We start from the raw sequence: 7907 nt of genomic DNA, 5'->3' as shown, positions 1-7907 counted from the left end.
CACGTTACTTTGTTGTACGAAAGATCCTACACTTCATTAAAGGAAGTTTCATACTTTATGTGTGTTAAGTTATTGTCGATTCTTCCGAAATTTTCATTTTAATCAACAATAATTTGTCTCAACAGAAAGAAAATTAAATACATAGTTTTTAAAATCACTGATATAGTCTTAATATGGCCCTATGGGGGGTCGCCAGAATTTTTTAACTTGTAAAGGGGTCGCGTATTCAAGAACGTTGAAAAACACTGCTCTACAGCAAATTAACAAATGTTTCGATATATGAAATTAGATATAACAAACATTGCAGAGCCCAATATGTATATAGAAACCTCACCAAATGATTAGTGGAGTTATAGCCTAATTATTTAGGTGATTGTTTGGTGATGTTTCTATAAAAAATTAGGGTCAGAAAATTTTTTAAAGTTTAATGTATAACAAAACTGAATAACTTTATCCTCTATGAGGATAAAGTTATTCAGTTTTGGAATTACCAAGTAACAGTTAAAAAAAAAAAACATTAAAAGCTGTCTCATAATGATCTGATGAACCACAGCACAAATGAATANCGTCGTCAAAGCCCGCTTGAAAGGTGAGCCTTTATCAGTTTTTTGCGATCTTAAGGATCAGGGAGTTAGCAATTACGAAGAATTAAAACAGGAGCTTATAAAATGTTTTATTCATAAAGATAAGGGGCGTAATCCATTAGGCCAGTTGTTAAATATAGCCCAGCGAAAGGAGGAGAGAGTGTGTGAGTATAGCAGTAGGTTAAAGTCATTGTTCTCTAAGGCTGTAACACACAATCCTCATGTAAAGATCCTACGGGATACTACCGTCAAGGAGAGCTTCATAAAGGGTTTGTTAGTTGAGACCCGTAGGCAAGTAATGCAGTCTAAACCTAGTACGTTGGATGAAGCAATATTGAAGGCAGAGGAAGAGGAAGAAGTGGAATCCGCTTGTAACACACGCGGTGGGTTTAGTGAAGCATGTGCAAATTTAGGACATTCGGGTAACGCGGGTGAAAAAGAAGATAAGTTGGGAGATCGTGTGGCTGAATTAGAAGTACAACTGAAGAAGTTGAACGAGTCCATGTCGCACATGCTAGACACTATGAAATCGGATAGAAACCCTAAAACGAAATGGGAGGACACGCGAAGATGCTACTCGTGTGGCGAAATAGGGCATATTTCAAAAAAATGTAATAGGAGAGTGCGTTTAAACTAAGATCTGGTCAATTGGGGGGTCAGACAATTGACCAGAGAAAAAACAATTTGAACTTAACCAATTGTATTTTTTTATCTGACCGTATGCTGCCAATCATGTCGGCAGATTTGGAAGGAAAAAGGGTAGGAGGACTAATCGATACGGGTGCTGAACGCACCTTGGTAAATAAGGAATTCGTAAGGGAACTTAGGAGAAAAAAATTGATAAGTGATACTATCACAAGTGAGGCATGCATTAGAGGCATGTCAGGAGTAATTATTACGAGTAATGAGGCATTGGCCCTTACAATTAAGTCAATAAGTGGTAATGAAATGGATCTCACAATTCCAATAATCAATTTTCCTAGTGGTGTGGATTATGATTTTATATTCGGAATGGACGTTTTGAATCATCAACCCGAGATATTCTCTGAGTTAGGTTCCGTTGTGAGGGCAAGTCCCTCGATTAGAAACCATGATGTTAGTTTAAATGTTAGTAGTAGAGGGGGGCATCAGGATGAGGTATGGAATCTAGATCACTTAGACGATAATATAAAAATTAGTGTTAGGAAGATATTGGATAAATANGTTATACAGGGCCACTGTTATATCTGATCACCGAGGATAGTTGGAAACATGTAAAAAGGAACAGCGGAATCCACAAAGAATCTGTATATATCTGTTTTATCGCGAAATTAAAATTTTTTAATTGGTTAACACGTGTATGTGGTTTTCTTCTTGCATTGTACATTTCATACTATATCATCAATGAAATTACCATGAGGTAGAGCAACATTACCCTCATCATTAATCTGAAATTCTGACAGCTGCAGTTGGTTAGCCTTAAAAATGCTAAACTGCCACCCTGGGATCTGATGTAAAATTGAAATAAGCCATTAACCATGTGAAACACTACCAATGAGAAGAGCCTCAGGGTACCAGAAAACAGGTAGACACAGACCATCTGCAAACAGCCCAGAAAACACATGCTGTACTGATGACTTTCATTTAGAATGCCAAATTTTAAATGAGCTCACTGTAATTTAATTGAATAAAACGTTGAATCGACAGGTTCCTGCTATTATTTTATTATTATTAACAGTGTGTTGCAATATCAGTATAAATCATCTCTGGTTAGAGCTTGTAGGACTTTTCCATTTTAATGAGCAAAAATTTTGTGAGATCATCACAATGCCAGGCTGCAATTTTTAATCATATTCTTAAATTAATTCATTTAATTTAAAATACATATTCTCGATATCAAATCAGTAGTGTCTTGTCTCTGTACATCATACTTTTCATGATAACAATGCAATTGTGCCAATCATCTATGTAACTCCATTCAGGGTCAACTGTTTTAATTAAAACCATGTAATTTTCAATCTAGACTGAAAGTTTGTATATAGTTAATCAGGGCCTCTTGCCCCTAAGCTTTCCATATCTGGTCTTAAACATTCATTTATCTAAACTGTTCTCAATATTACGGACAGATGCACAGAGAGACAGACAGGTGGAAATTTATAGGTTTACAATTTTATTTCAGAGAGTGCTATTATCATTCTGTGTTGTAAGAGTATTCTGAATTCCTTTCTCTCTGGGATTTAATCTGGGGTTGACTAGCTGTGAACCATTGCTTATCTTTTTTGCATAATAATTAATTTTTGTATTTTAACTAGGAAATATTATTATTATTATATATTTTTTTTCAGTTTGTGTAAAAACTGCACTTAAAAAAAAACACTTATCTTTACTATTGAGGCACCAGGTCATCATAGTTTGGTCACTAATTTTTGTTTATTTAATCATTGTATATTATATATTGTAAATCTATTATTTGAATTTTATATGTAATTTTATTTTGATGTATTTCTTTTCCATTATTTTGTTCCCTCAAAGAAAATGTGGAAAACTTTGTATTCTGAAGCACAAAAAGAAACTAGATTCTGTCCATTAAGAGAATCACAAATGTTATTGACCTCCTCCTGAGATCAGCATCAGATTTAAAGCTAATCATTCTATAATTGAACAATACATAAGAAACGTCTGCAGAATTTGAATTTATAACAATAAGTTCTAATAGAATATTCCATTATAGAATGATTAGCTTTAAATCTGAAGCAGATCTTAGGAGGAAATCGAAAACATTTGCCATTCTTTTAATTTCATATTACTAGATAGAACTTGTTAGATGATGTGTTAAGTGTTACAAAACAATCCAGTTAACTTTTTACTGATTTAAATAAAATAAATATATGGCTAATACCAACAATAAACCTTTCAGAATGTTAAAATAATGGAACAGAAACCTCATTAATGAAATAACTGCAGCACAGTGAGAGTTCAGTAGTTATCTGGTCATAGAAAGACAGATATTCCAATGATCCGAAAAAAAGCTTTATGTGATGTCATAAGTAACCTGTGCATTTATTACTTAAAAATGATTGCTAAATAGATAAATGTACAGGATACTTATGATATCACATAAAGCTTTTTTTTCGGATAATTGGAATATCTGTCTTTCTATGACTGGATAACTACTGAACTCTCACGTTCTAAAAATCTACAAGGCAAATAATTTATTTTTTTAATAAAGAGATTTATTCTGGAAGACTCAAGTGTTGATGTCCATTGCTCACTTGGATAGAGCATGGGAGAGCTGGGGTAACTTTTAGATTATTGCAAGTAATATAGTAATGCTTAGAGATTCTTTTAGATATTCTCCTATAAGCAGAAACAGTGTAATAAAAGCTGAAACTGTCTTTGATAGACTTGATAAAATAAAGTGCATTGTTACTGTTTTTGATCTTATCCTTGTCTAATTTTAATATTTGCATAACCACAAAATATCTCTCAAAACACATACTTAAAAAAAAATCTTATGACACTGGCTAAGAGTTTTCCAATGATAATGTAATGTATGTATGGTAACACAATTGAAGAGGTTTGCTTGGAAATAAAGAAAGCTTTAGTATACAAGTTAATTAAATTAATGGTGACTTTATTGGGAAAAGTGTGTTATAACTTAATTTCTATTGTTTTCTATTCTGGGTAGTTCAATATTTCTATCTGCTAACAGAGAAGAATACACAAAGATTCATTAAACAAATGCTTTCAATATCTTGTAGGATATGAATATCATGTGCTTCTCCATCCTACGATATACTTCTGGCTAATTAATGGCCAGAGATATATCCTAGGATGAAGCAGCTCATTCTTTACTAACTCAGATTTAACCATTTTTCATGTATTTCGGATTAAATCTTGATTTTCTTGAATATTATGTAAGATGTTTTTCTCTATTTGAGTAAATTTGTCACTGAGTACATCAAAGTCTATAGAATTTATTACATGTTAAAACATCTCAAAGATAAAAATTAAATGTATTTTTTTATATTCATACAAACAGTTAAATCTGCAGAGACATACACACATTACATATACATATATAGCATAGGATAGCATATATATATAGCCAATCAGTAATGAAAGGAATGAAGTGTTTTGTGTAAGAATTGTAAAGAGGCCCAATTGCCAGTTGGAACCCTATGTAGGAAGTACTAGCTGTTCATCCTACACAGAGGTGAAAGGTTAACCTAAGAATGTGCTAGTTGGCCAGAAAAAATAAAGACTTACNCTAGACACTATGAAATCGGATAGAAACCCTAAAACGAAATGGGAGGACACGCGAAGATGCTACTCGTGTGGCGAAATAGGGCATATTTCAAAAAAATGTAATAGGAGAGTGCGTTTAAACTAAGATCTGGTCAATTGGGGGGTCAGACAATTGACCAGAGAAAAAACAATTTGAACTTAACCAATTGTATTTTTTTATCTGACCGTATGCTGCCAATCATGTCGGCAGATTTGGAAGGAAAAAGGGTAGGAGGACTAATCGATACGGGTTCTGAACGCACCTTGGTAAATAAGGAATTCGTAAGGGAACTTAGGAGAAAAAAATTGATAAGTGATACTATCACAAGTGAGGCATGCATTAGAGGCATGTCAGGAGTAATTATTACGAGTAATGAGGCATTGGCCCTTACAATTAAGTCAATAAGTGGTAATGAAATGGATCTCACAATTCCAATAATCAATTTTCCTAGTGGTGTGGATTATGATTTTATATTCAGAATGGACGTTTTGAATCATCAACCCGAGATATTCTCTGAGTTAGGTTCCGTTGTGAGGGCAAGTCCCTCGATTAGAAACCATGATGTTAGTTTAAATGTTAGTAGTAGAGGGGGGCATCAGGATGAGGTATGGAACCTAGATCACTTAGACGATAATATAAAAATTAGTGTTAGGAAGATATTGGATAAATACCCCAAGGCTGTGGCTATGGAGATTGCCGACATATCAGGCATGAAGAATTACATGCACTCCGTAAGCCTGACTACGAACCACCCCATTAGTGTTAAACAATACAGAATCCCTGTCAGTTACCTCCCTGCACTAAAGGAGAAGGTGGGTGAATTGTTGAGGGCTGGGATATTTGAGGAAAGCTCATCAGAATGGAATTCACCAATCCACGTGGTGCCAAAGGAGTCGGGGGAGATCCGAATAACTTTAGACTTACGAAAAATAAATGAGGTCACCGAAGCTCAAGTATATCCAATGGCGAGAATCGACGATATTTTATCACAACTTAATGGTAATAAGTTCTTTTCCGTCTTAGATTTAAAAGCCGGGTATTTCCAGATTCCCCTGGACCCGAGAGTTAGGCATATATTTGCGTTTTCTACTCCTTGGGGAAAGTTCCAGTTATGTAGGATGCCCCAAGGAGCTAAGAATAGTGGCCGTTACTTCCAACANTTCTTCAGATATGCCATCAACATGTTACCTATTAGATGTCACAATGCGTTTTTTAAATATTCACTGTAGGATCCAAAATTTTGGGGACTTGGCCTATAGTTCCTTACCTTGAATAGTTTAAAATACCAATGCACAGCCACCTACAAACTAATTTTCTTGCGTGACAATACACTTTTTTCATATAGCTTCTGGAAGTATACTGTAAGTCCTTTTGCAACCAATAAACAAATTATGGGTTTATTGCTGCTTTTATCTCATTTGTGATTCAAAATGATATCAAAACAATCTCAGGCCATTTTATGACAGATGGATGCAATCAAACGTTGCATGTTTGGATGTAAAATGTGGCATTTTGGTGGATCCATTCATCATAAATGGTCTGAGATTGTTTTGACTTCATTTTGAGTAAGCAAAGGAGGTAAGAGCAGCATCATAGAAATCATTATGGGTGGTTGCAGAAGATGGCTTACAGCAATGCTTCCAGAAGCTTTACAAGAGCTGGAGAAAGTGTATTGTCATACAAGGATACTCTTTTGAAGGTGGTTGTATATCGGTGTTTTAAACTATTCAAAGCAAGGAACTATTCACTGAGTTCCCACTGATTTGGATTAATAAACTGATTTGGATTCTATTACATATAACTAAATTTCTGAGAGCAAAGAATGGAAAATATAAATTTAAAATATCGTATAATTTAGTTTAATTTTTTCTTTACATACCTTAATTCAAACAGTGCACTGATATTAACAATCCATAAAGAAATTGTCAGCATTATCCAGCTGTGAATGCCTCTCTAATTTTTGAATTTGATGCTGCTTCCTCAATAAATAATTTGATCTTTTTAATAAATCTTTTAATTTTTTCTCTGAAAGAAATTAACAAATAGTAATTAGTAACATTTTAAAAAATATTTTCTGAAATAGATAAAATGGATCCAACTATTAAACTCTAATATACAAACTTCCATGAATAATTAAATTGAATTATTGGAGCTGAAATGCAAAGAAATACAAATTGTCAAGTGCTCTTCTGCCTTACAAGTTATTTTGATAAGAAAAATGCACAAATGAAAAGCAATCATCTTTAAATACAATGTAAATATGCAGAGAATTATTTCATTATTTATATTTTTCATCATTACTAACATTATACAGTACATAATCTTTATTCTGTACATACATATATTAGGGATAAAAGTCCAATATATGGGAGCCTCAATAAAGTTCTAGAAGAGCCACTTGAAGTTTGTGAGCTGCAGCTTGGCCACTGTGACTGTAGTATATTGTCCTAAATACAGCTATCAGATTGCTTTCATGAATTCCACTTATTAATATAGAAAATGTCTGTAAGATCACAAGAGAAAATTTAAATTTTGTTTAGACATTGAATGGAATTGTATACAGTAAATAACATTTAAACTAGTCCTAATTAAAATGCTAATGTTATTTTAAACACATCCATGAAAGCTGTGGAAGCACCAGTTTCCTTGTATTTTATAAAATATAAATACATATTGTGTGATTATTTTCATATTTTACCGTACTTTGAATTAATTAAAATTAATATTTTATTATAATTGCATTATGTATCTTATTACAAATTTCTATACTACATGTGAAAAAACAATAATAAGATTGCTATTGTATATTTGAATATAAATTCATAAATGCATATTCCACAAGGGGAGTGCTGTATTGTCGAATACAGGATAGCTTCCACGGCAAAAATATTTGAATGGTGTAAAGCAGCCAGATTACAGGCATTCACGCATATGCTTTATAGAGCACCAACCTCAAGTGGTTTAGCTGGTGGATGCTACACATCAAATTATCATGTAATGCTTCCAATGATTCTATCCAGGGCCAGCACAGCTTCCCTATCATCAAATGTCAGCTC

This window comes from Centruroides sculpturatus, unplaced genomic scaffold (genome assembly GCF_000671375.1).
Source record: "Centruroides sculpturatus isolate CEXI.00-Female unplaced genomic scaffold, Cexi_2.0 scaffold296, whole genome shotgun sequence".
Taxonomy (NCBI): Eukaryota; Metazoa; Arthropoda; class Arachnida; order Scorpiones; family Buthidae; genus Centruroides; species Centruroides sculpturatus.
This window is presented reverse-complemented; position numbering follows the sequence as displayed.